General features: G+C 49.0%; 2 long non-coding RNA genes across 2 annotated transcripts; one reads left to right on the plus strand and one right to left on the minus strand.

Moving 5' to 3' along the window:
* Positions 1–165: 165 nt before the first annotated feature.
* LOC131489205 (uncharacterized) lies at positions 166–16630 on the minus strand. Its single transcript, XR_009250431.1, has 6 exons — positions 15501–16630; positions 11514–12960; positions 11149–11391; positions 6274–6625; positions 2802–2948; positions 166–1968 (listed from the first exon to the last, which is right to left on the minus strand). It is a non-coding gene; the product is annotated as an uncharacterized LOC131489205 (long non-coding RNA).
* On the plus strand, positions 11807–26983 carry LOC131489204 (uncharacterized). Its single transcript, XR_009250430.1, has 3 exons — positions 11807–11917; positions 17671–17772; positions 26889–26983. It is a non-coding gene; the product is annotated as an uncharacterized LOC131489204 (long non-coding RNA).

A 26983-nucleotide genomic window follows, 5' to 3' on the forward strand; every position in this document is an offset into this window, starting at 1 on the left:
AGCCTGACGCGGGGCTCGAACTCACGGACCGCGAGATCGTGACCTGGCTGAAGTCGGACGCTTGTCGGACGCTTAACCGACTGCGCCACCCAGGCGCCCCATCTTTTTTTTTAATTTTTTAACGTTTATTTATTTTTGACAGAGACAGAGCATGCGTGGGGGAGAGGCAGAGAGAGAGAGGGAGACACAGAATCCGAAGCAGGCTCCAGGCTCTGAGCTGTCGGCACAGAGCCTGACGTGGGGCTCGAACTCACGAACTGGGAGATCATGACCTGAGCTGAAGTCGGACACTCAACTGACTGAGCCACCTCACGTCTGCAAGCCTTAAACACTCTACGACAGACTGGACAGATGGAAAAGCAGCCAGTACGCAGGATAGTTGCTATTAATGGAATACTTTCCTGTGCCAGACTCGTGGGTTACTATCTACCAACGACTTTGGGTAAACCAGGCTCTGCTCCAAGAACTGAATGTTCATTTAATCCTCACAGCGACCCCATAATGTAGGGATGACTGGTTGAGGAAACTGAGGCACGGCAACATCTGTTCATCTGAAGAACGGAGGTTATCTTATCAGCAAAATGGGTTTATTCGGGAATAGCAGAGAGTTGCAAAACAGTAAAACCAGGGGCAAGTGCAACAAACAAAGGAAAGAAACGCTTTATGGAGAAAGAGGAAGTTAGTGGGGTTGTTTTGCATGAAAGGCCCTTAAACAAAGCAAGAGTTCGGGACAGTTTCTCACTAGCTGAGTTGCTGGGATAGTTGATTTCTTACAGGGGATGTAATGTACATCTCTTCCTGTTGGGGCCTGTAATTGATGATAATTTCCTGAATTCTGTTGGGAGTCTGTAATTGACAATTCTTCTTAAAATTGGTATTTGAGTGATACTCTCCCCCTCCCCTCAGACTCCCTTCTGGCCTCCTGACTCCCTTTTAGTGAGGTTCCCTTTTAATTAATTTTTACATGTTAAATGACCTGTCCAGTGCTACACAGCTTCTTAGTGACAGAAATGGGACTCTTTTGAGTCCAGAGGCTGTGCTCTTACCCCTTACCCTCTGTCTTACCCACAGAGTCTGTGCCCTAGAAAAGGACTTTTGTTCTCTCCTGGAGGGCAACAACAGTTTGGACCAAAAAGCCAATGGTCTCAATGCCATTCAGCTCTTCCTGAACCTTTGAAAGCCGGGGCGTCAGCAAGGTGGTGGCAATGTCCTTCCCTCTTCCTTGGTTCTGAGGACACGTATCTTTTCAGTTCCCCTCACCCTCCTTGGGCCAGCCCTTGCATGAATCAAAGCTTTCAGATGGGAAGGAAAACTACAGATGGGCCAGGAGCCCAGCCTCCGGGGTCCTGCTTGCCAGGCCCGGCTGTTCGAACAGCCCTCATCACGTCTGACCACTGTTCTGACACCAGAGCTGAGAAATTTTATTTAAGGGTCTCTGAAGGCCCTGGCAGGCCCACCCCGAATTCCCTGAATTCCCCGCTGCCTGGGGTGGAAAGAATTTCCAACCAAATTTGGCGAGCCAGGAAGGACTGTGGTCTGGCTGCTCCCTCTGAAAGGTGCTATGTGGCCCTGGCAGCCCAAAGCATCTTTTGCCTCTCTTCCTTCGTTCCTTGCTAAGAATAACCAGGCCACCTCCACACCCTCCACTCAGGCTCAGCCTTTTCTGAGATCTCCCTTTGCTGGGTGTAAACCGTCTTCGGCAGCAAAGAAAGTAGACGGTGAGCCTCCAAGAGCTGGGATTTGAGCCCAGGACGCGTGGTTCCAAAGTTCATTCTCTCCCCACCTATGGGCAGGGCTTTTCCGGAGATCAGAGATGTTCTCCACTGGGACTGCATTCATGGTGCGGGGAGGAGACCCTCAGACCCTCTGTGGCTGCTGCTGTCAATGTCTGGCCCATACTCCCGTGCACTCATCATTCTCTCAGAGGGCAGTAGTTTCTTGTGCGAGCCTGGGTCTCAGCCGTAAGAGCTGGGGAACTGGCAAATGAGACTAAGTGGGTAAATGCACCAGGTGCTCGTCCTGGGGTAGGACAACTCTGGGCACATTATACCCTGTCTGCCCCAGAGTCCCCCAGTGGGGCTGCCCATGGCCCTTACCGGCTTATTAACACAGACTGTGCTGGTTTCCTTCCCTTCCCGGCTCCCAACACTCTCCTACTCCTGTTCCCAAGGATCTGCTTCTTCTCTGTGTCTCTTATGGGGACATTCAACCTAGGAGGCCCCCTGAGACTCCTAAAGGGGAAGCCTAAGGGGTCTCTTTTTTAAGGAGCCAGGCTCTTAGTTATCCAGGCTCATTGAAGGCAGCAGGATAGAGTAGGCAAGCACACCTGTGGCGGCCCCCAACCCCTGCCCCCCCCCCCCCCCCCCCGCCCCGGGACACATCTTCAGTCCCTGGCCTTGAAATCCATTGCTTGGGTTTCTTTTGGCTGCATCTGCTTTGTCTTCTGAGAAACTGTGCCAAGCAGAAGTTTTTTGACCCGAAATCTATACTGAGTGTTGACCATGTGCTGGGCACCATGCTGGGGTCTGGCAACCCAGAGGAACCGTGTTCTCCGCCTCTGCCCACTGGTAGCCAGGAGACAGCATCTGGACCCCATCTCTCCTCTCCAGGTTAACCTCGGTCCTAGGCACCAGCAGCAGAGGATCCTGGGGCAGGTGGTGGACGCTGACCTACCAGATGCCTATGGTGGGAACCCAGGGCCTCGGGAGCCAAAAGACCCCCCCCTCCTCCTCCCAACAAATTAAAGAGATTGTTTGCATAAGCCTCATCTAAGGCTGGCTCTTGCAATGTTTTTAAATCACCTTTGGCTTCGGGAGGTTGAGTGCCTGTTCATTTCATCAAGTGATGACTCCTGGACAAGACAAAGCCCATTTCCATGGCTGATACGGCAGAACATTTGGAGAGCACTGAATCCATCAGGAACCCAAGTGGTTTCCCACTGTCATCGGCTGAAAGGCAGATGAAGATATGACTCAGGGCACAGGGTGGAGGCCCTGGGATCAGCGCAAGGATTCCCAGACCCACCGCTAGGTCAGAGCCCCCCCCCCCCCATTAAGACCCTCTATTAAGTAGTTAAGGGCATAGGCACTGGAGTCGGGTTACCTGGGTCCAGAAAACTGGCCCAAGTCCCAGCTCTGCCACTTGCCATCTGACGATGGGCAAGCAATTTTATCCTTCCAAGCCCATTTAGTCATCCATCAAATGGATTAATAATTGTTATTTCCACCGGTCAGTCTTCCCCCCCGGACATTCATGCCTCTCAGTCACCTTTTCCAAGTCTTTGTTCAGAAGCCACCCCTTCCGAGAGACCCTCCCTCCCCGCCTGGTTAGAAACCACAACACTACCCTCGTCCCTCTTCATCTCCTTTCCTGGCTCCGATTTATTTTTTCATGACAGTGATTACTGACTATATTGTATCGTGGGTTTATATATATTTTATTTGTTTTCTATCTCGCCCCGGGTAGATTTTCAGCCCCAGGAAGGCAGGGGTTTGGTCTCTTTTGTTCACTGCTCTATTCCCAGCATCTAGAACAATGCTGGATTGAAGTAGATGCTTGATAACTATTTGGTGGGATAATTTCTTATTTAAACCAATGTCAGCAGTGCCTGCTGCATAGCAGTTCATTATTATCAATCAGGTATTGGCCACAAAGCAGGAAAGTGCCACACAGTTCCTACCTTGACTTTATTAATTCATCTAAAAATGTTCTCTAAAATATTGTCTCTACACCATGTGCCCCGCAGTGCCCTAGGCTCTGCTGATGCCGGGATGGACAAAAGGAGTCACAGATCAGCAGAAATGTGATAGTACTCCCCTCGGAGATTGTTGTGAGGAACGAATAAGCTAATGCACGGAAAAGGCTTTGCATAATCCAGGAACAGAGTGTATTAGTCAGCTTTTGCTATGATAAAGCCGTGTGACAAACATCCCCCCAAATCTCAGTGGGCTCCAACAGAGTTACTTTTCACTTATATATATCTGAAGGGTACGGGTCAGAATTGGGTCTGCCCCATGTGTCTTCTCTGTTGGGCCCCAGGGTGAAGGAGAAGCTCCTATCTGGAAATGCTATTCTCTTAGGGAGAGCAAGAACTGGCAGCAACTTGCCATTCCTAAGGCCACTGCCTAGAACTAGCACACCATCATTTCTGCCCACATTCCCTTGGCCAAATCAATCCACATCGCCAAGCCCCACATCCATGGGCTGAGGAAATGCACTCTCCTCATTGACCAGGGAGGGGAGAGTGAATATTTGCTGGATAACAGTACAAAACACCCTGTTTAATAAAATTTCTTTGCTATTGTAAGGGAGAAAAAAAAATGCTTCTTCCACAAAATCATACAGGCAGTGGTCAACAGTTATGTGTTATCCCAAGGACAGCCACCTAGACGGTGCCAGAGTTGGAAGCTGGAAACCCATTGGTGTTTTTTTATGAATCAGAGAGAGCACCAGTTTGAAATCAACGCAGACTCAGGACGCAAATCTCGGCCCCGGCAATTAACAGCCCAGCCTCTGTGTGTCCCTTTACCCCTCCAGGAGTCATCTACAAAATGAGGTTCCCACATGGCTCTGGGAGTTGCTGTAAGGAGCAGAGGGCTAACACGTGGGCAGACCCTTTGTGAGCCATGTACACCCGCAGTTGTTGACTATTATTCGGGGCCATGAAAGTGATGGTGCCGCGTGGCTGGTGAAGCCTCAGTGGGCATCCAGCTGAGGCTCAAGCCATTCCTGGTGGAAATCTGCATAAAGGTGCCCTTGAAGGTGACACCCCAATACTTCTCTTGCAGCTCCTTCTCCTGCATTGATCCAGAGTTCCAGTCTTAGCAAATAAGCCACGGGCAAAACAAATATTTATTGGGCACTTCAGTGGGACAGGGACTCTGCTGGGGGCTGACAATACAGCAAAGGAGGCGGTAACAACACCTGCTGTCATGAAGTTCATATTTGGCGCAGGATGTCGGGTAAGTAACTCTAAGCGTGGGAGCATGGGGCGGGGGGGTTGTGCAGGAGACAACGGACAAGGATGATAGAGCTAAGTTAGAGGGGATGCAGCCCCTCTAACCAAAGAAGCAGCCCCTGTAACACACGGCGACCCCAGCTGTGCTGGAGGAGGCCACGTTCTAGGGGCCCTGCTGTGTTATAATGGGCCAGGTTGGCGAGCTCTGAGAACCCCAATGGAGGCACCTGCTCCAGCCTCAAGAGTCGAAGGCAACTTCCTGAGGACATGGCTCATGGCCATGGTGGTTGACCCATCAGGGATGACTGGATGTGTCAAAGTCAATGATAGCGATACAATCCTATTCCTGCCAGCGATTGGCTCGGAGAAGGACACATGACCCAGTCCTGGCCAAGGAGACTTGAGGGAAATCTGCCTGGAGGCTGCACGGAGGGGCCTCCTTGACTCTCAAAATGAGACACAAGGTTAAAAAGAAATAACCCTCTGATTTCTCTGGACGTGGCTGGGTCTGGATGCCAAGCCAGGTCTACGGCCGCTCTCCTGCAACCCGCTGAGAGGGCAGCTGACAGAGCAAAGACAGGGCAGGGACGGGGGACCCTCGAGAACACCACAGAACAGCTGTCTCAACCACACTGGGACTCTCCTTCCTCCCTCACCTCTGGAGTTCCATTCATGTGGGACATCAACTGTGCTTCGGGGCTGTGCCTATTTGAAAAAGGGACTTTTTATGACTTGTATCTAAGAGTCAATAAGAGTGAGACAGAGCTGGGTCTTGAAGGTCGCGTAAGAGTTTTTTGGGTAGAAAAGAAAGGAAGGTCAACCCCAGGGAGAGAGAATGGCTTGGGCAAAGGTATGGATGTTTTTGGAGAAGCATCAAAAGGGGGAACCGGGGGGCTAGGTCATGGGGTGGGGGGCCTTCCGGGCCGCCTGGGGAACCTGGCCTTGCCCTGGGAACAGCTTCTCTGTGGATTAGTCGGTGCCCTTAGGAGACAGTACAAGGCAAACTCTGGAGTCAGAGAGAGCTAAGTTCCAATCCTGGCCTCTGACGACAGACAATTAAGACAAACCTGTACCAAGCCTGAGTTCCCTCTCCCGTCGGATGAGGTGGGTCGTTGTGATCATTAAATACCGATACAAATAGAGACAGGGAGCATCGCCTGCACAGTCCTTGGCGATGTGGTATGTGATCGTTCTTCCTACAATTTTATTATTCTTATATCATTATATCACACATACACTGTATCGGTTAGCTATTGCCGCCTAACGAACTACTTCAAAGCTCCTGGCTTAAAACCATAAACGATTATTTTGCTCACTGTCTGCAGGTCAGCTGGAGGTTCTTCTGGCCCCAGCCGGGCTCACTGATGGGTCCGAGGACAGCTGGAGTCGTGTCGGTGGCTCCGCTGGCTGGGCTGGGTTGAGCTTTCTTACGTACTTGGGGGTCATCCGGGGGTGTCCCATCCTCTAGAAGTCTAGCTCAGGCTGGTCCTCACGGTGGTCGGTCAAGATTCCAAAACAGAGGGTGGGAAGTATCCCAGTCCTCGTGACCCCCGTGCTGGGAGCCACCATATCCACTTCTGCCATATGCTGGAGGTCAAAACAAGTGCCAGGGCTAGCCCAGGTTCAAGGGTTTTTAAGGAAACAGATTCCACTTCTTAATGGCAGCCGCTGCAAAGTCACATCGGAAAAGGAGAGGATACAGGGGAGGGTAGAGAATTGAGGTCAGGAGTTATGAATGCCTCTCTCAGGTTTGTACGCTGGGTTAAGAGTCCCCAGCCAGCAAACATCCAGAAAAGGCCTTGGCACTCTCTGGAGGTGTCCCCAGCCTCTTCCTCAGCTGTATTTGCATATTTTGATTGGTTCCCCTACTTATCATCTGTCCCGGCGGGAAGAGCCTTTCTCGTCTCCAGCCCCTGGAGAATGATTAAAATCCCGCACTATCCTCCCGACCTTAACATGAGATTCCTGGAGGCGGAAACCTGACTTGCCCTAATTTCCCATAATTAATTCGTCAAGACACCTGGTGTGGCTGCTGCTCCCCTCGGGGACTCTCTGGCTTTCCCCCAAGCCGGCCAGTGAGTCCCTGCTCTGCTCCTCTCATGAGGGGGAAGGGAGATTCTGTTTCTGGAAGATCTACCCAGAGCCCAACCCCCAAGCGGGTGTTGCTACATGTGTGAAGTCACTGCCTCTCTCTCGATGGCCCTGACACTCAGTAGGATTCCCATGTTACAGATGAGCCGACTGAGGCTCAGAGAGGTGGTCGCTTGGTAAGGACATGAAGCTGGGAAGTAAGTATCAGACCTCGGGTTAATGGTTCCCTGGTTGCTTAGGGAGCCATACCTGGGCGGATGGCAAAGAAATTGTGGTTTGAAGGCAGTGTAGGCTCCTTCCTCTGGGAAAGGCAGGTGTCCTCGGGCATGTCTTTCCTTTCATTGGATATACCACCCCCCCCCCCACACACTGTTACCCAAAATTAGCACCAGGCAAGGAGGTCCTATTAAAATACAAATGTAGTTGACCTTCAACAACAGGGGTTTGAACTGTGTGGGTCCACGTATACATGGATTTTTTTTTTGAGTTTTATTTATTTATTTTGAGAGAGACAGGTTGAGGGGGAAGGGGCAGAGAGAGAGAGAGAGGGAGAGAGAGAGAATCCCAAGCGGGCCCTGCACTGCCTGCACAGAGCCCGATGCAGGCTCGAACTCATGAAACCACACGACCATGACCTGAGCTGAAACCAAGAGTCGGACGTTTAACCGACTGAACCACCCCGGTGCCCCTACATGGATTGTGTTTCAATAAATACAGTATGGTTCTGTAAATGTATTTTCTCTGCCTTATGATCTTAATACCATTTTCTTTTTTCTAACTTACGTTATTGTAAGAATACAGTATATAATCCATATAATATACAACATGTGTGCTGTGTGGTCAGTAAGAGTTTTGGACAAGAGTAAGCTATTAGTATTTAAATTTGGGGGGAGTCGGAGCGCCTGGGTGGCCCAGTCAGTTAAGTGTCCAACTTCAGCTCAGGTCATGATCTCATAGTTCGGGAGTTCAAGCCCCACATAGGGCTCTGTGCTGACAGCTCGGAGCCTGGAGCCTGCTTCGGATTCTGTGTCTCCTCTCTCTCTCTCTGCCCCTCCCCTGCTCGTGCTCTGTCTCTGTCTCTGTCTCTCAAAAATGAATAAACAGAAAAAAAATTATAGATAAAAATAAATAAATTTGGGGGGAGTCAAAAGTTGTATGTGGAATTTAGACTGTGCACGGTGCCCCGACCCCTGCATTATTCAAGTGTCACCTGCCCTGTGGATCTACAGTTAGTTAAAAACACGGGTTCCTGGACTCCCTTCAGACCTTTCAAAATGGACTCTTTAGGAATGAGGTGTGGGAATCTGCATTTTGGTATTCTCCTTTCTAGACCATTCTGAAGCCCTAGCCGCTGACCATACTCTTCACAGGAGAGCACTCACGCTATTGTTAAGTGCGAAGGGTACGCGTGTAAAGCATGAGCCTGTATTTGACAAAGAGAAGAGATCTCAGATGGGCACAGAAGGACCGTCCGGAAGAACATGTGAACAGAGGAAAGTCTCCACTCAGAGCAGAGTTCCGGAGCTGGATCTCTATGTATATTGCTGGATCACCGTGCACTGAGCATGTGTTCCCTGGTCATCAGAAAAGGCAGCAAGGATCTTTTAATGCAAATATCCTTGAAAGAGAAAGAGGGTATTAGCAGCTGGAAGGCAACGTTGAAAAGAGATTTCTGGCGGCCGCAGCTGGCTGACAACAAAGGCTTGTGGGAAAACGGCTCTGGTATAGGCAAGCTAAGGGGGCCATGGGGGAGGTGTGGCAATCTCAGCAGCCAGAGGTGCCAGAATCCAGGTCTTTCCGTTTCCACAACCTGCAGTCTTGATCTCTGTGCCGGACCATTGTGGCAGAATGCAACGGTGGCCGCAATTCTTATCCCTCCCCATGCCCACATCCCTCCCCATGCCCACGTGACCACGGTGCTTCCTCTCTCTTTCTCGGCTCAACCGTGTGACTTGCTTCGGCCAATGGCATTTTAGCACACACACATTGGGACAGCTCCAGAATCCTGTACCCGCACCAAAGCTTGTAAGTAATAAAAATAATTTACTGAACCACATACCAGGAATTCTACTCGTGTTTTAATCCTCACAAGACAGTGCAGTGGGGGAATCATTATTATAGGATTGAAAAAAAAAAAAAAAAAAAAAAAAAAAAGGACAAGTGATCGTTCTAGAAAAGAGCCGTAACGCAGGTAAAAGATAAAATCCATACCGTATTAGGGTAATGCCCACACTATAGTAAAGAGCTCTCACAAATTAACAAGTGACAAGTGATCCAATAGAAAAATGAACAAAGGATGAGAATTCACAGAAGAAATCTGAGTGGCCAACAAATAAATACAGGCAAACATGCTTAAATTCTCTACAAGTTAGGGAAATGCAAGTTAAAGTGACGATGAAACACCATTTTGTACCCATTGAACTGGCAAACATTTTAAAGAGCTATAACACCTCCTGCTGGCAGAGATGAGGGGAAAGAGACTCCCAGGAATGGCTGGCAGATGATTAGAAACTGGCTCAGGAGGGGCGCCTGGGTGGCGCAGTCGGTTAAGCGTCCGACTTCAGCCAGGTCACGATCTCGCGGTCCGTGAGTTCGAGCCCCGCGTCAGGCTCTGGGCTGATGGCTCGGAGCCTGGAGCCTGTTTCCGCTTCTGTGCCTCCCTCTCTCTCTGCCCCTCCCCCGTTCATGCTCTGTCTCTCTCTGTCCCAAAAATAAATAAAAAACGTTGAAAAAAATTTAAAAAAAAAAAAGAAACTGGCTCAGGAAATTATTTGCTTCCCCAAGTTAACGACGGTAGATAATGTCAGAGTCATCCTTCAAATCGGGTGGGTTGAACTCCAAAGTTCACACTGGCAGCCACTGAATAAATGGAAGGAATTTAGTCATCTAACCTGGAGTATTTCAGGCTGCCTTTTTCTTCTTCTTTTTTGAAATTAAAGCAACAGAAGCCTCTCTTCAAAGAGCATCTTCCAGAAAACCCAGTCCCATGAAAGAAATAACAAAGGAACCATGGGGTTGAAGCGGGGCGGGGTGGGGGGGGCGCGCCCCATTCCAGCTACTGGGCCTCTTCCACGTTACGGAGCCAGTGACTCTCTAGAGCTCCATGGAGCAGAGTTTGAAAACAATTGGCCAAGGCAAACCCCATCATTCTACAGATGGGGGCAAGTAAATGGGCCAGAGAGGGCAGGGATGGCTTGACGTCACACAGCTCATCATGGCAGAGCTGGGACTGGGACCTGGGTCTTCCTGCCATTAGAACAGCACTCCTTTTGCGGTGTGATTCTCAAAGTTCGTGATAATCCTGCCATAAGCGTCCTCATAGTTATCATTCGTTTGAGCATCTTCCAAGTGTCCGGCAATGTGCATTCATCATGTCCAGTCCTCAGAACCACAAGGTAACGGACTCGGAGGTGGTGGGACATACCCAGTGTCACAGCGCTAAGGAGTAGCAGAGGCAGGATTCGAACCCAGGTCTAATCTGAATGTGAAATGGGAGTGCTTTCCACTGGACCAAATGATCCTAGGTAATGCAGCTGTTTGCTGTGGACGGTACGGGGGATGGGAGAGGGGTTGGAGCCCAGCACTAGCAAAGCACGTCACCTGTCATGTTCTGCTCTTCCTTTCTTTTTTAAATTTTTTAAATGTTTTGTTTATTTTTGAGAGAGAGAACATGAGCGGGGCTCCAACTCAAGAACTGCGAGATCATGACCCGGACTGAAGTCCGATGCTCAACTTGACTGAACCACCCAGGCACCGCCGTGTTCTGCTCTTCTGATAGGATCTTCACCATTCTCTCTGGGCATGAGCTCCCTACCCCCTCAGCATCCAGCACGGCCCATACTGGATGGATGCTTCACATCTGTTATGCGCATTCTCAGAGGCCAGCTATAAGGTCACCTATGCGGACAGACGGCTGGAGGCAGAGAGTCCTGGGTTCACAACCTATTTCCGGTGTTTCCCAGCTGACAAGTTAACCCACTTCTCCACGCCTGCTCCTTTCTAGATAAATCAAGTTTCTACAATAATACTGCAGCATTAAGTAGGAAGCCTTGGGATGCGGATAACAGAAACCCCCACCTATCTGGGAGGAAACCTCTTACCCCGCAGAGTGGGAAGTCCAAGGATAGAGTGGCCTTTGCACTTAAAGACTTGGCAGCTCGGGGCGCCTGGGTGGCTCAGTCGGTTGGGCGGCCGACTTCGGCTCAGGTCATGGTCTCGCGGTTCGTGAGTTTGAGCCCCGCGTCGGGCTCTGTGCTGACAGCTCAGAGCCTGGAGCCTGCTTCGGATTCTGTGTCGCCCTCTCTCTGTGCTCCTCCCCCGCTCATGCTCTGTCTCTCTGTGTCCTTCAAAAATAAATAAAAACATTAAAAAAAAAAAAAAAAGATTTAGCAGCTCAATGATATCAGTGAGGATATAGTCCCCATCTCTCCATTCTGCCATTGCCGGAGCGAGTTTCATCTCTTACCTTGCGGCACGTGGCAAGATGGCTGTCAAAAGTGCGGCTGTCACACCTGCACATACTGCAAACGCTGGGGAGCAGCACCCACCCCTTCCTCCAGCTCCTCCTTGGTCGTGAGGGAAAGTTTCTCAAAGGCCACGGACAGATTTTTCCCTCACTTCTCATTGGGCAGAACTGGGTCACATGCTAACTCCTCAACCAATTATCCGCAAGAGAATCGTACGGCCGGGATTAGCTTGAACCAATCATCTGCCGCGCGGGGGCTGATGGGAAGCCAACCACCTGCCCTAAAAAAGATACGTGGAAGGAGGATCTGCCGCGCTAAACGGCCAGCACAGTGGACCTTCTGCTTCCTTCAGCTTTGAACCCCCAGCTCAGGACCCTGAAGACACTCAGCAATTAGGGAGTGGGTGAGTAAGTGAAGAATCTTTCCTCCCCGTACTCTCTGCTTTGCCCAAGTCAATCATCTCTCGATGACCTCAATGCCCAAACGAAGCCACAAAAGGTGGTGTGGCTGGAACAAATTGGGAAATAACTGGAACTCCCTGGGAAGCTCTACTGAAGGAATGAGTGGATCTGGGCCAGGCCTGCTGTTGTCCGTGTCCAAAAATACTCCTCAACTCATCACCAGGCTCCCCTGGGCGAGGGTGGACGCCACATGACTGACCTGTCGATTTTGTCATTGGTGGTGTTGCTGCTTCTGTTTTAAATGAACTGTTCCTGGTATTGAGATGATTTTGGAAGCCTTGTTTATCAGTATGGCTAAGAACAGCCATTGGTGCCCAGAGTAAGTAGCCACCCTGGTTTTAGCAGCGGAACAACCAAGAATTTCAGCCAGAGGAAACTGAACGGGCAATGTTGGGCCCTGAGTATTGGAATTTCGGCGGTCATTATCCAACACGGGGGCTGTCTCGTTATTTTCCCTCACGCTGGACCCGCGGTGGGGGTGTGAGGGTGGCTGTCTTCACATTCCAGCAGCAAATTAATCTTGGCCCGGAAATTCAGCTAGAGACTGCCTCGTCCGAACCCCACTGATACAAAACATACAGTGTCCTATGGACAGTCACCAATCTCTAAGATGCTCTGTGATTGGAGACAGACTTCTGTGCGAAATACGGAAGGCAGTGTTGGGTAGGTGGTGGAATCATATGGCCAGCAGCCACGCTAGGAATCCTGGCAGCTGTGGGAGTGACACAATTCTTCCGCCTTTCTCCACCCGTGCTATTGGGCTGGGCCGTGTGACTTGCTTTGGCCGATGGGATATTTTGAGATAACTGTGGGCCAGTTCTGAGCTCAAGCCTTAGGTGGGGCCTGAGTTTTCACTCGCCTCTCTTGAAATTTCTGTTCCCTGCCTTCAGAAGAGCATGTCTTAGGTGAGCACCGGTCCCAGGATAAAAGACAAGGGAGATGGTTAAACCCAACCCACAGAGCCGTCCCCAACAGATCCAGGAAACTGTGAGAGGAAACAAAAAATAAATGCTTTTATAAATCACACAGACTGTTGGCATAATGGCAGCAAATGCCGACTGATACAGAAATCTGATCACTAATCATAGTAAAAATAATAACCGATCATAAATATTGGGCCTTTACTATATGGCAGGCTGTACTTGTCATAACAACCCCATGACACAGGAATGGCCTCCATTTTATATCCGAGAAAACCGAGGCTCTGAGAAAGTAGGGAACTTGCCCAAGGTCACACACCAGAAACCTACGGACGGTGGATGGGGGACGGTGATGGCCCCAAAGGCCGGGCTCTCCCCATCTCCTCACCCAACCCAAGCAAATGATCAATGATGCAAGGGTAGTTCTTTCAGGGCACAAGACCCCTGTCCTGCCATCTGAGCACAGGTAGGAAAGTAGGAGACTTTTCTGGAAAGCCCCTCTCCAGAGACCCAATGGAGTCAACCTCGAACTCGAAACTCTTTGGAAGCCTGGTGGTCCCAGGTGCATGAGTCATTGTCACCTGGGTGGTTGTTGCTGCCTGCTGCCACGTGAGCGTCCCGCAAGGACAGACAAATGCAAGCTTGCTCCCTGTTGCAAGGGCTGACATTTTGACTCTTGGAAGCATTTCTTGAGCACCTACTACCTACCAGATGGAAAAGGGATGGCAAAACCTGAGGCTCTTTCTAGATAAGAGAAGGAAAACACATTTGCAAAGTCCCCAGCATCACATCCCAACCTCTCCTCTTCCGGTCTCGAACAAGTCCTATTGTCGTTTGTGACCACCCTCTGCTCCCTTCTGCCCCTCACTCACCCTGGACTCAGGTGCCTGGCAATTATTTCAATCCAAGCCTTTGCTTAACTTGTCCCTGGAGTTTTCTTCTCTCTCTTCTATGTCAATGATCACATTTCTGTTCGTCATGAAAGACCTAATTCGAAGTTCACCTTCTCAGATGCTTCTTCCTCCTGTGAGCTCTTGACTGCTCATCTCGCCAGCTGATCTAGATGGAGGCCTGTCTTTCCTCCCATAAGTCCACGGGTTTCCCAAGGATGGAGACCGTCCCTTGCTTGTCATGTATCACGCTGCATCCCAGCATGCAGCATGATGCCAGGCACTGGGTAGACAATCTGGAAACGGTGCTTTATTGCTGTAGAACACTTTGCAGTGTATGAATTGCCAGACAGCTCAAGGGTCGTGTCTCAGACCCCGTGACTGTGACTATGGGCAGTTACTCACCTCTTGGAGCACCTGCTCGATGCTATTGTTGGAGGATTCCAGGAGATCATCCCCCGAAAGCAACTAGCAGAATGCCTGGCTCATAGTTGGCCCTCCAAAAATGCCGTCTACTCACAGGACTGATGTTATCATTTATCACGTTAGATTCTGGGGTAATAAACGTTGACAACTCTGCATTGTAGGAGTCAGAAAACTTTTTCTCTAACTGCCTGAAAGTCAATATTTTAGGCTTTGTGGACCATATGGTGTCTGTCCCACTACTCATCTGTGCTTTTGTAGCATTGAAAGCAGCCACAGACCATGTGTAAATGAATGTGCGTGGCTGAGTGCCAATAAAACTTTATTTACATAAACTGGCAGCAGGCCGGATTTGGACCAAGGGCTATAGTTCACTGACCTTGGCTGCAGGAAATTACAGGAAACCAGAGATGGAATGTCCACTGTGCCTATTCAAGGTTGCAGTTCTCTAACTTGGATCTCGGGCTGCTAGCCTCAATTACGGAGTCACCACCGAGGAAGACGTCTGCAGAGGGGAAGGGAGGGGAGGAGACATTCCCGACGTGCCGAGTAGAGGAAGAAGTCATAATGCATCGAAGCATGGGCTTTGGATTCCGACAGACATCAGACAGAACCCAGCTCCATCACCTGCTGTGTGTGACTTTGGGCAAGGGACCCCTCTCCACTCAAGCCTCAATTTCCTCATTTATAAAATGGGCATAATAACAACTTCTGTTTCACAGGCTTTGGGAGGGTAAATCCCATCAAGCGCTTAGCTACCATGCCACAATTCGTAGAAGCGTCTTCAAAATGCCAAAGGGAGTATTACCTAGACCCTGGGCAGCAGGAAGAAAAAAAAAATCGAAATGGAAAATGCTGACCTTCTATTAGCTTCTAATACATGGAATTTCTCAGCAAGACCTTGTAAACCGCTTAACTTTCGGCGAGGCTGACATTTGGGGGATGATCAACTCAGGTGTTTCTCATAGCCAAGAAGCTTTTTTTAAGAGCACACCAAGGCTCTCAGTGCGGCAATTCCACACCTCGAATCTCACTCCCTACAGGTGCAGGCAGAGGATGGGGTCACAGCACCTCTGAGGCTCCAAGGCCCACCCTTCACCAGGCACTGGCCTACCCCCCCTCCCCCAGTGTGGTGGGAAATGCATGGGGAGAGGCCCCCTGGGTGGGTATTGTTCGCTTGCCGATCTGGAGGGAAATTCACAGAAAAACACGGATTAACACTGGCAAGCAAGAGGATTAAAAAAGACTTCAGAGGGTAAAGAGAAATGAATGCTGATCTATTGGATACTTACTTCTGCACCCGGAACACCAGGTTTTCTCCTGATTCCAATAAGCTCTTTAAAAAATTCATGAGGTTTTTTTGTTTCTCTGCTTATTTATTCGAGTCCCCAGGATAAACTCATGAAAAGCAGCTTCTCGTCGCGGGCATCCTGGGGGAAGGTATAATTTGTATAGTTCAGGCTAATAAATTACACAATGTCAACATGTTCTGTCACTAATGTCCCACGGCAATCCCAGGCCCTATTAATGAGGGGTGGCCAGAGTAAGTGAGCATTCTCTGGCTTCCTCTTCCTTTACTTTGTTTCCTTCCCTTCCATTCCTGAGGGGCTTCCTGGTGCCAGGCACGGGGGACATAGAGATAAAAAGGCTATGGAAGGTCACGGCCAGGTGGGAAAGAGGACGCTTCAATGGAGAGCGCACTGAGGCAGTATGCCAGGTGCAGGAATAGAGGCCGAGAGGCATCCTCAGGCAGCATTCATGAGGCACCTGCTGTATACTCAGAGCTGCCCTGGGGATGAGGGCAGGCAGGAAGCAGCTCCTGGACGAACTACCACCCCATGCCAATCATCTACCTCGTGCCTCCCAGGCCCCCACTTAACTTGGACCCACGAGCCCCACACACGGCAGACCAGAAAAAACGAATACTTTCACCTGTAAGGATACAAAACCTCGAAACTACCTAGTGTTCCACAACAGGGAGCCCGTTATGCAAATGAGAGTACTTGGTGGCACATCACGTAGCCATTAACAAGGAAGAAGGTTGTGTAGCTACGTGGAAGAAACGCTTAGAAAATAGCCCCAAGAATGGAAGGTGAATGATCCATATTTTACCAGATGAGATGATGAAAAAAAAAAAAAAAAAAAAAACCAACTCACCAGGATCCTGCTGTCCAAGAGAGTGGGACCTGGAGGGAAAGGGGGAGATGGGAAGCGAGAGAGAAGGAAGGAAGAAAATGAGAGAAAGAGAAAGAAGGAATGGCCAAGAAAAAAGTAAAAGGAAGGGAAAGAGAAGGCTGACTGGGCCTCTAACTCACATCTGTTCGAGAAGACACCTCGGCCAGGACCCAGCTAGGATGCTACGCCTGCACAGTTAACTCCTTTAAAAAAAATTTTTTTTAACGTTTTTATTTTTGAGACAGAGAGAGACAAAGCATGAACGGGGGAGGGTCAGAGAGAGGGAGACACAGAATCCGAAACAGGCTCCAGGCTCTGAGCTGTCAGCACAGAGCCCGACGCGGGGCTCGAACTCACGGACCGCAAGATCATGACCCGATCCGAAGTCCGCCGCTTAACCGACTGAGCCACCCAGGTGCCCCAACAGTTAACTCCTTTAAAAAGCTGTTGTCCTTGGGGCGCAGGAGTGGCTCTGTTGGTTGAGCGTCCGATTCTCGATTTCCGCTCAGGTCATGTTCTCACGGTTTGTGGGATGGATCCCTACATCAGGCTCTGGGCAGACGGCACAGAGCCTGCTTGGGATTCTCTCTCTCCCTTTCTCTCTGCCCCTCCCCTGCGGCGCTCTCTCTCTAAATAAATAAATAAACTTAAAAAAAAAAATCTGTTGTCCTTGATGGACTCAGAGCCAGAGCTTCTGGAAACCGCAGCCTGCGGACTCCCTGGGGGTGTCCTGGGCCTGAGGCAGGCTCATTACAAGGAGCCCAGGGCGGAGGAATGGGGTCGGCCCCCTGGCCACTCTGTGGCCAGTCTCAGGCTGTCAAAATCCAAAGCGCACCTGGATTCACCTCTTAAGGCATTGGCAAAACCCGGGGATTTTACTGCAGGTATAGCGGAGGCCAGAGGATGGAGATTACAGAGCCCATCTGTGAGCAAAGCTTCCTAAAACTCCCCTTCCGGTGTTTCTGTCTTCACCAGATTTGCATTATTTTTGGGCAGCTGCCACAACTCTCTTTTGTCCCCTCTGCCAGCTTTGTCCACTCAGGCTGGTTTCTCTCTGCACCTTGCTTCTCCAAACCCCCAACCGGCGATAAGGACCAAGCCCTGGCTGGTAACCACACCCACCCTATCCTGCTTCTCCAGCCTGCCCCCCCTCCCCCCGCCAATTTCTTCCCCAAGGGTCCCAAGTTCCTCAAGCTTTTTTTCCATCTAGCATCATATGGGAATATGGTGAGTGACATCCTCTTTGGTGAACAAGATGGGCTCTAAATTCTGATTTAATCTTTGCAGGCTGGGTGACCTCAGGCAAGTGACCAGTCTGTTTTTGCCTCCAGACCTGTTTTTCCATCTGTACAACGAGGATAGTATAAGCACCCGCCCATTGAGATTGCTGTGAGTATTCAGAGTCGATGCATGCAAAATTCTGGTATGTGGAGAGTGTGCGGTAACCATCAGTACTATGATTTATCCACTGGAAAATTCCGTGAGGTCAGTAGGGCAAGGGCTACGGTTCTCATTTTCTAATGAACAAACCAAGGACCAGAGCACTGAGCTGACTTGCCCCAGGCCGCACAGCACAGTCAGCCGGGCCAGAAGTCAAACCTGGTTCTTGAGCCCAGAACCTTCAGATTTCAGTCCAGCTCCTTGAGGTCGAGCCCTGGGAAGGCAGGGGCCAGTGAGTGGGGGCCCCCACATCTTGGGCGTTGGTTAAGCATTCTTGAGAGGAGATAGTGCTTCCTGGCTCCAGTATTCAGAGCCTTGACATTAAATTATGATAATGTATGACATGAGATTGTGCTGCCTGCTAGCACCTGACAATCACATTTCTTCCAGGCACAACTCCAGAGAGCCCATTTTGCTGTTCTCAGCAGAGTCTGGAGTGTCCTACCCCAGCCCCCCTGCTTGGGACAGGAAGTTTGGTGCCCTCACGAGCCATTTCTCATGGCAGCCACTCGAGGATCTCCTTGTTTTAAGATTTTATTTTTAAGTAATCTCTACACCCAACGTGGGGCTCGAACCCGCAACCCTGAGATTAAGAGTCACACGCTCCACCGACTGAGCCAGCCAGGCGCCCTGAGGATATCCTCTATCATTTCTAGTTTAGCTGCATGGTGCCCTCTTTGGCATACTGGCATCCCTACACGAAAGCGCAGAATTCAAAGCTCGTCACTGGACGCCCAACTAGCTGTCAGGATTCCCTCCCCTCCCCCTGCCATCATCACTCATGGTACTTCACAGTATAGCGTGGTGGTCAGAAAATTCTGGAGTCAGACAGCCGTGGGTTCAAAGCTTAGGTGAGACACTGAGTCTGAATTTGGGGAAATGACTTAGTCTCTCTGGGTCTCCATTGCTTCGTCTGTTTAATGGATATTTGAATAATGGAAAGGGGACAAATAATACTTCATAGGGCTGCAGGAATTCAGTAAGATTGTATCAGTTAGCTATGGCTGCAATAATGCCGCATAACAAATAACCCTACAACGTGACAATCGGCAATCCACAGAAGAAATAGAAGTAGCCACCACATACATGAAAACGCTTCACAGCAACAGTAAACAAAGAAAGTTAACTAAGGAAAACCCAAGATATCATTCTTCACCTGTACCTAATTGGTAATTTTTTTAAAGATAGACTGAACTTTTTTAGAAAAGTTTTACACTGACAGAAAATTTGAGAAGAGAGTACAGAGACTTCCCACGTATCCCTGCTCAGTTTTGCCTATTAGTATCATCTTACCTCAATACGGTACATTTGTTACAGCTGATGAGCTGATACTGATGCCTAATTATTAACCAGACTTCATATTTTATTCACATTTTCCTTACTTTTCACTTAACTTCCCTTCTGGCATCCAGAATCTCATCCACGATGGCACCTTTCATATAGTTGCCATGTCTCCTTAGGTTTCACAGACTTTCCTCATTTTGGATGACCGTGACACTTTTCGGGAGTACTGGTTAGGTATTTTGTAGAATGTCTCTATTAGTACAAAAAAAAAAAAATTTTTTTTTTAAGTTTTCATTCGTTTATTTAAGTAATGTCTACACCCAACGTGGGACTCGAACTCATGAGATCAAGAGTCGCACGTTCTTCCAACTGGGCCAGCCAGGCACCCTTGTCTGATTTTTTTCCCTTAACGAATTGACTGGGGTTATGGGTTTTGGGGAGGAAGACTGGAGACGTAAAATTTTCATCACATCATATCAAGGATACATAGCATTAACATGACACGTGACCCCTGATGTGGGCCTTGATCCCATCTGGCTGAGGTAGTGTCTGTCAGATTTCTCCACTGTCAAGGTGCTCATTTGCCCCCTTTCCATCCCGTACACTTTGGAGGGAAGTTAACCTGCACAGCCCACACTTGGCCCACACTTGAGAAGTGAAGAGTTATGCTCCCCCTCCTTGAGGGCAGAGTATCTACATAAATTATTTGGAATTCTTCCGCATGGGATACTTGTGTCTCTTTCCCATTTAAGTTATTCAATCATTTATTTATATCAGTATGGACTCATGGCTATTTGTTTTACACGTTGAGTTATAATCCAATAATTCTTTATTTATCTGGTTCACATTGTCCCAGCTTGGGCCCCTGGGAGCTTCTCAGTTGGTTCCTTTGTTCCTTTGACATACCCCAATTTCTTTTTCGTTTTTAGTTTGGAGCGCATTCTTACAGTATGGCAGGATAAGGTGCTCCCGGCTCACCTTGCATATTTACCGTCCTGGTCATTGAATCAGCCATTTCTCCTACAATCCCTGGTTCCTTTTATGGGAGAATGGGGTTTTAAACCAAGACCCGGGCGTTAGATGTTTGTGTTGCTACTGGGGTGTCATTGCTTCTAGGCCCTCTCAGTGAAGAGCAGGAACTGTCTGTCAGCACGCTGACCTACGTATACACAAGTGTATATAAATATTTCTGTGTGTAACAATATGTATGGGGTACATGGGTGGTTCAGTCGGTTGAGTGTCCAACTTTCGATTTTGGCTCAGGCCATGCTCCCATGGGATCAAGCCCTGAGTCAGCCTCCGCCCTGAGCATGGAGCCTGCTTAAAATTCTCTCTCTCTCTCTCTCTCTCTCTCTCCCTCCCTCTGTCCCTCTCCCCTGTTCACACTCGCTGTCTCTAAAATAAAAAAGAAACACACACAAAAACCCCAGCATGTACATATATTAAGCTATACATGAGTTCATACTGATGTCCCCAGCTCTAATCTATTACCACACGAATCATCTAGCCTCCTACCCTTGTTCATTTTATACTTCAACAATGAGAAGCCTGGTTCCCACCATGCACCATCCATTCACGTAATTCTTCAATTCCGGTATCCTTTAGTCTCTCAGACTCTGCACGTTTCCAAAGTTACTTAGGTCAGCACCTTTTCTTCCTTCCCCCTTTAGTTTGGCGGTTTCACACATTTGTGGATTCTTTATCACAGGCATCACAGCAAGCAGGAGCTGGTGCTGACCTTCACGAGGACGTGGGGCAAGTTCAAGGCAACACCAGCCAGAATATCAAGCGACACTAAGGCATTTGGTATAGAAATTAGCTGCAGGGCCTCACATAAACTTCTCTCTCATGTTAGAGAATTGGCTAGGCATCATTTACTCCTTCCCCACAACTATCCATGCCCTGGGGATCAAAGGTGTTTCAGACATGGATCTAGCCAAGTTCAGGAAGGCATGGAAGGCACAGGCATAGCTCACCTTAATACCAGGCAGACAATGAAACACAACAGGAGAGTGAGGTTCAGAAAACAAAGCCTTCACTTCCAGCAGGGCTTGGAGCCCCTGGGAAGATCTGGGAACTTTGGGCAAGATGACGTCCAGGAAGCTGAACGAGAAGAACCTTCTCTGTGAGCAAACCATGGGGATGGAGAAAAGTAAGAGTCTTGTGAATGGAGTCTAGTTTTCTGACATCATGGTTTAAAGATCTTTGTTTTTTTAAGTTTACTTATTTTTGAGAGAGTGACAGAATGGGCAGAGGAGGGGCAGAGAGAGAGGGGGACAGAGGATCTGAAGCAGGCTCTGTGCGGACAGCAGAGAGCCCAAGGCGGGGCTCAAACTCACGAACCGTGAGCTCTTGACCTGAGCTGAAGTCGGAAGCTTAACCGACTGAGCCACCCAGGCCCCCCTCTGACATCATTTCATTCCACGTTTCAAAACAGAAATAGCCTTATTATTTCTATGCCTAGGAAAGGATGTCAGGATGTCAGGCTCATAAAAAAAAAAAAAAAACAACATAGCTGTATATATTCCACTACGGGGCAGAAGTATATTTTACAAAATCTGTCTCATTGGTCAGACATTTGTGTGACTTACAAGCTTTCACTCACAAGCTTTCAAGTGACCCTATAATACAAATATTTGCACTTGTCCAATTTTTGCCTTAGGATAAATCCCTAGTAGTGAATAGTTGGATCAAAGAGTCTGGACATTCTAAATTCTCAGTATCTACTGCAAAATTTCCCTACAGGGACCAATTTATACACTGAGGCATGAGAGTGGCCATGTGTCCACAATTGTATTGTTGACAATAACTTCCTGTTATCATTCTTCTTAATCTGCTTGCTACGTGGGTCGCTGCCGCAGAACCTCATGAGCCACATGGTATCGACTTGTCTGTCACCATTCACCTTCTGCCTTCCTCCCCCGACTGAGCTCTGGGGGCTCGAAAGCTTCCCCAATCCCCCACATACCACACCTGGAAATGTCTCTGGACTCTGTCCTTCCGGGTGACAACGTGAAAACAGACGGCTCATCAGCTCGGCCTGAAAGCAGTCTGTTCATGGTCTCCTTCAGGTCAGGTACCGAAAACCTGGGCTGGAGGCAAGGAGACCTGTGCTGTGATGGAGGGAAGGCCTAGCCTTTAAGAAGAATATTTCATTCACGCCCCCGGTGCGTGCCGGCATTTCTGCAGCTACGTCTGTGTGTTCCCTTCGTGCAGATCACTTAGGGCCTCAGACGGAGCTCTGCTGTGAGCATCCCCGTCACCCTGGGCACACACATCACGTCCTAGCCACTTGGAACCGATGTTTCCATAACTGGGGTGGCAGGATGGTGGGAAGCCCTGGGATCTTGAGAGAAGGGGGTTAGGGGTGGTTTGAACAAAGAACACGCGTATCATTTCTCATTCCAAGCCTCCCTACGCGTTGAGAAAACAGGCTCAGTAAGGAGGAAAAGTGAAGCCCAGAAAAGGGGAGACATCTGCCTGGGGCTGCACAGCAAATCACCCTGCCTAAACCCTTAAGAGCCTGAGTCCTCATCAGACCTGGCTGCCTCCCCGACGGCACACTCCTCGTTCTGAATCTCAGCACGCAGTGAGACTCACGCAGAGGCCTGTTTATGCTGTTGCATTACCAAGCTTTTAAAAGTCCAGATGGTTCCAGTTGTAGGGATCTACAGGCCATAAAACTGTCATGCTCACAACACAGCGTCTCTCAAGGTAATGATGTAATCTGTTTGCAGAAAAAGGCCCCTGGTCCAGGCTGTCATAAGAGCTGTCACTGCACAAGCCTCCGCCAGGGTAGAGGGGGGTGGGGGGGGTGGGGGGGTGGGGGAGTGTTGTGTGTGCTCATAATGGGGCAGTATGGAGTAACCCTCCTCTAGGTCGGCATTCTCCAGCACACAGGGGCCCAATGTGCTTGGGGAGAGCGGCGATCAGATCTGTGTGCCTAGTTCACGTCCTCGATCTCCTCCCTGCGCAGAACTGCAAGGCAATGCCCTGTGGGCCCTCTCCCAGCTCCCCTGCACGCAATTGACGCCGCCTAGAGTGCCCTCCCCTACATTCGCCTTCAAATCCAGCTTAGGACTTGGGCACAAGCCCCGCCTCTGAGTGTCTGACCCAGGCCAAGCCACTTCACCTGTCTGAGATTGTCTTTCCTCTTCTCTAAGTTGGTGTCAGTAACAGATCCAGCTTCGCAGTGCTGTTACAAAGATTAAGCAAAATAATCCTCACGGGCTGCAGTAAGGGCATGCTGGCTGTAACAAAACCCCATTCAGATTAGTTGAAGCTAAACTCAGGAGGGTGAGGGTCTACTCAAAATGGGTATAAGCCCAGAGTGCCTGGGTGGCTCAGCCGGTTAAGTGTCTGACTTGGGCTCAGGTCACGATCTCACAGTTCGTGGGTTCAAGCCCCATGTCAGGCTCTGTGCTGACAGCTCAGAGCCTGAAGCCTGCTTCAGATTCTGTGTCTCCCTCTCTCTCTGCCCCTGCCCTGCTCGCACTCTGTCTCAGTCTCTCAAAAAGTGAATAAACGTTAAAAAAATTTTTTTTTAATGGGTATAAGCCCAATCTTAAATTTCGGGTGTAAAAAAGTGACATCACGTGAACATGCCAGTTGATGGCTCAAGGCCCCCGCACACAAGGACATCCACCTCTTCCTGTTAAAAATCCCACCCACGCTGACCATTCCTGGGTGGTTCATGGATCCACCTGCAGGGAGGGGCTTCCACAGCAGAGAATGACTCACCTGGTGTCCCAGAGGACCACCTCACCCCCCTGGGAACCAAGCTGAGTCCCCGGATCAGTGCTCAGCCTCAGCCTTTTCAGTCACGTTCTGCTTCCCAGGAACCTGGAGTAAGTTCGGTGAGGTCAGGAACCGTGTTTGTCCTATTTGTCACTGTGTGCCCAGCATCCAGAACAAGGACTTGGCACACAGCATCCATTATATGTTGAAGGGATGAATGGGGGTGGGGGTGTGTGTGGATGGATGGGTGAATGAACAGATGAATGGATTGATGGATATATGGATGAATGATTGGATGGCCATATGGATTCATGAATGGATGGATGGGTGGAAGGATGGCAGGAAAGAAAGAAGGAAAGAGGAAAGGAAGGAAGAAAAGGAAAGATGAATGGATGGATGGACAGACAACTCAAGGTGTGAAATATCAGCCCCCAAGTCATGCTTCAGAAAATTTTATAAGTAAACACCTTTGGTAATTTAGCATTTTGGAACAGCTGGATGTATATCTTTTTTATTTTTTTAATTTTTTTAACGTTTTTTATTTATTTTTGAGACAGAGAGAGACAGAGCATGAACAGGGGAGGGGCAGAGAGAGAGGGAGACACAGAATCGGAAGCAGGCTCCAGGCTCTGAGCCATCAGCCCAGAGCCCGACGCGGGGCTCGAACTCACGGACCGTGAGATTGTGACCTGAGCCGAAGTCGGACGCTTAACCGACTGAGCCACCCAGGCACCCCTATCTTTTTTAAATAGAAAAGGTAAATCGGGGGAGCCTGGCTGGCTTGGTGAGTTAAGCATCTGACTCTTGATTTCAGCTCAGGTCATGATCTCCCGATTCAGGGGTTCGAGCCTACGTGGGACCCTACGTGGGATCCTCTCTCCCTCTCACTATGCCCCTCCCCGACCCACTGCGCACATTCTTTCTCTCAAAATAAATAAGCTTTAAAAAAAATTTTAAGAAGGAAATCAACATCTTTAAAATCATAGCCTAGGAACTTGCTGATTCTGCATGAATTTGCCTTCTCGCTGTGTTATGTAATGATCATAGTTATGCATGTAAATATGTTTCTAAAACACGGTCTCTAATTACACGGATGTGATCTGTGTTGATGATTCTGGGAAAGAGGTTAAAAGTCACCAGAAAGGGAACAATAGCAAACGTTTACAGAGTGTCCACTAAGCATCAAGTTGTTTTATTAAAATGCTACCCTGGCGGGGTGCCTGGGTGGCTCAGTCGGTGGGGTTAACTGTCTGACTTTTGATCTCGGCTCAGGTCATGATCTCACAGGTTCATGAGTTTGAGCCCCACATCAGGCTACACACTGTCAGTGCAGAGTCTGCTTGGGATTCTCTCTCTCTCTCTCTCTCTCTCTCTCTCTCTCTCCCTCCCCCACTCCTGCTCTCAATCTCTCTCAGAATAAACTTAAAAAAAATTTTTTTAATGCTACCCTGTCAGATTCTCTCAGTTCTGCACCGAGAATAATTTCATGCCCAGTTTTCAGGTGAGGGAACTCAGATGCCATGAGGTTTGATGTCCTGTGGGAGGCCACACAGCTGGTACATGGCAGGGCTGGCTTTGAATTCAGCTTTGCTCAGTCCCCCACGGCCTGCCTGGGAAGAGGGCCTTCTGGAGGAGCAGGAACGGGGTGACCATTGTTTTAGGACTGTGCTTACCTGTGCTGGCTCGCTAATCTCACAGCAATCCTGTAAGGAAGGAGCTGTTATTATCCTCACCTGGCCGGTGAGGAAACTGAGTTTCAGAGCTAAACACCACTTCTGAGGTTGTTGATTTAATCCGCATAAAAGCTTTTCAAGGTCAACCGGATCTCGTGGCAATATGGCCCTAGAGAAGGCAGACAATGGGCTCCAGGGCCTCCTGGGCTCGCTCTGTGCCCTAAATTCCTTCATTACACTCTCCTTGGAGTCACGGTGTTTTGACTCTGGTTAAAATGCAAATCGTACCTGGAGGATAACACAGAAAGCCATTATTGGCCTGGAATAAAGCCAGGCCACATTCACGTCCAAATTCCATTTTCAATACCTTTGGGTTTCTTTCTAATAACTTGAGAATGTTTTTCTGCAAGTAATTCATGTTCATTGTAGAAATTTAGGAAACGTAGAGAGGCAAAAAAAAAAAAAAAAAAGAATAAAGAAAAAAAATTGCTTGAAATCTTTCTGAGGCAGCCATGTCTTTCCATTTCATCTAGTAGCCGTGCTCAAATTTAAAACCATACATGTCCCACTCTCCACCCAGCTAATTAGCGGCTGACGCCATCCCCGGGCTGGGGGTGGGGGTGAGGGTGGGGGTGGGGTGAGGGGAGGAGCATGTGACCCAGAAATGGCCAATTAGAGCATCCCAGCCCTGGCCACAGTGATTGGTTCACGGAAGGGAGCACAACCAATCCCGGCCAATTAGAGCTCTGCCCAGAACTTTCCCTGGAATCGGAGAGAAAGAGGCTTTTCTTCTTCTTCTTTTTTTTTTCTTTTTACTTGTCCTAAGTTGCAAAGAGGTAGGGAGCAGGAAGTGGCCAGTCTTGCCTCAGTGTGTGGAGAGTTTGCCTGAGAATGAAGCCAACTCCACAGAAGAAAGGAGAGCTGAGACATAGGGAGAGAGAGATTTCTGACAGTGTCTGAGCACCTGGATCCAACTACACCTGAAGCCAGTGTTTTAATAGAGTTTTCAGTTATTAAATTGAGCCATATGCAATTCCAACAGTTGGCAACTTTTGACTCCCCTCCCTCCAAAGACAATTTCATATCATTCAGCTTAATACACGAGACAACAAATCCCTTTCCCTACTTAACTGAGTTTAAATTTCGTTTGAGTCTTGCAACTGAAAGAATCCTGTTCAATATACCCATCATCCAAAGAAAATCAACAGTCACATTTTGCTCTATCTCTTCCCATACTTCTCTGTGTGCCTGTGTTTGTGTATGTTTGCATACTAGATCATAGCATAGTGTAATGCAGTATAATAACTTTGTGACATTTTAATTTAACTTATTATCTGTGTAATTCATTGTTCCATATCTGCCTTCTCCTAGGCACTGAAAGTTCAATACCTGCCTTCCCTTGTGGAGAACACAGCGGCAGGACCATACTAGGTGCTCAATAAACATTTGTTGCCCGTATCAATACA

Source organism: Neofelis nebulosa, chromosome 11, assembly GCF_028018385.1.
Source record: "Neofelis nebulosa isolate mNeoNeb1 chromosome 11, mNeoNeb1.pri, whole genome shotgun sequence".
Taxonomy (NCBI): domain Eukaryota; kingdom Metazoa; phylum Chordata; class Mammalia; order Carnivora; family Felidae; genus Neofelis; species Neofelis nebulosa.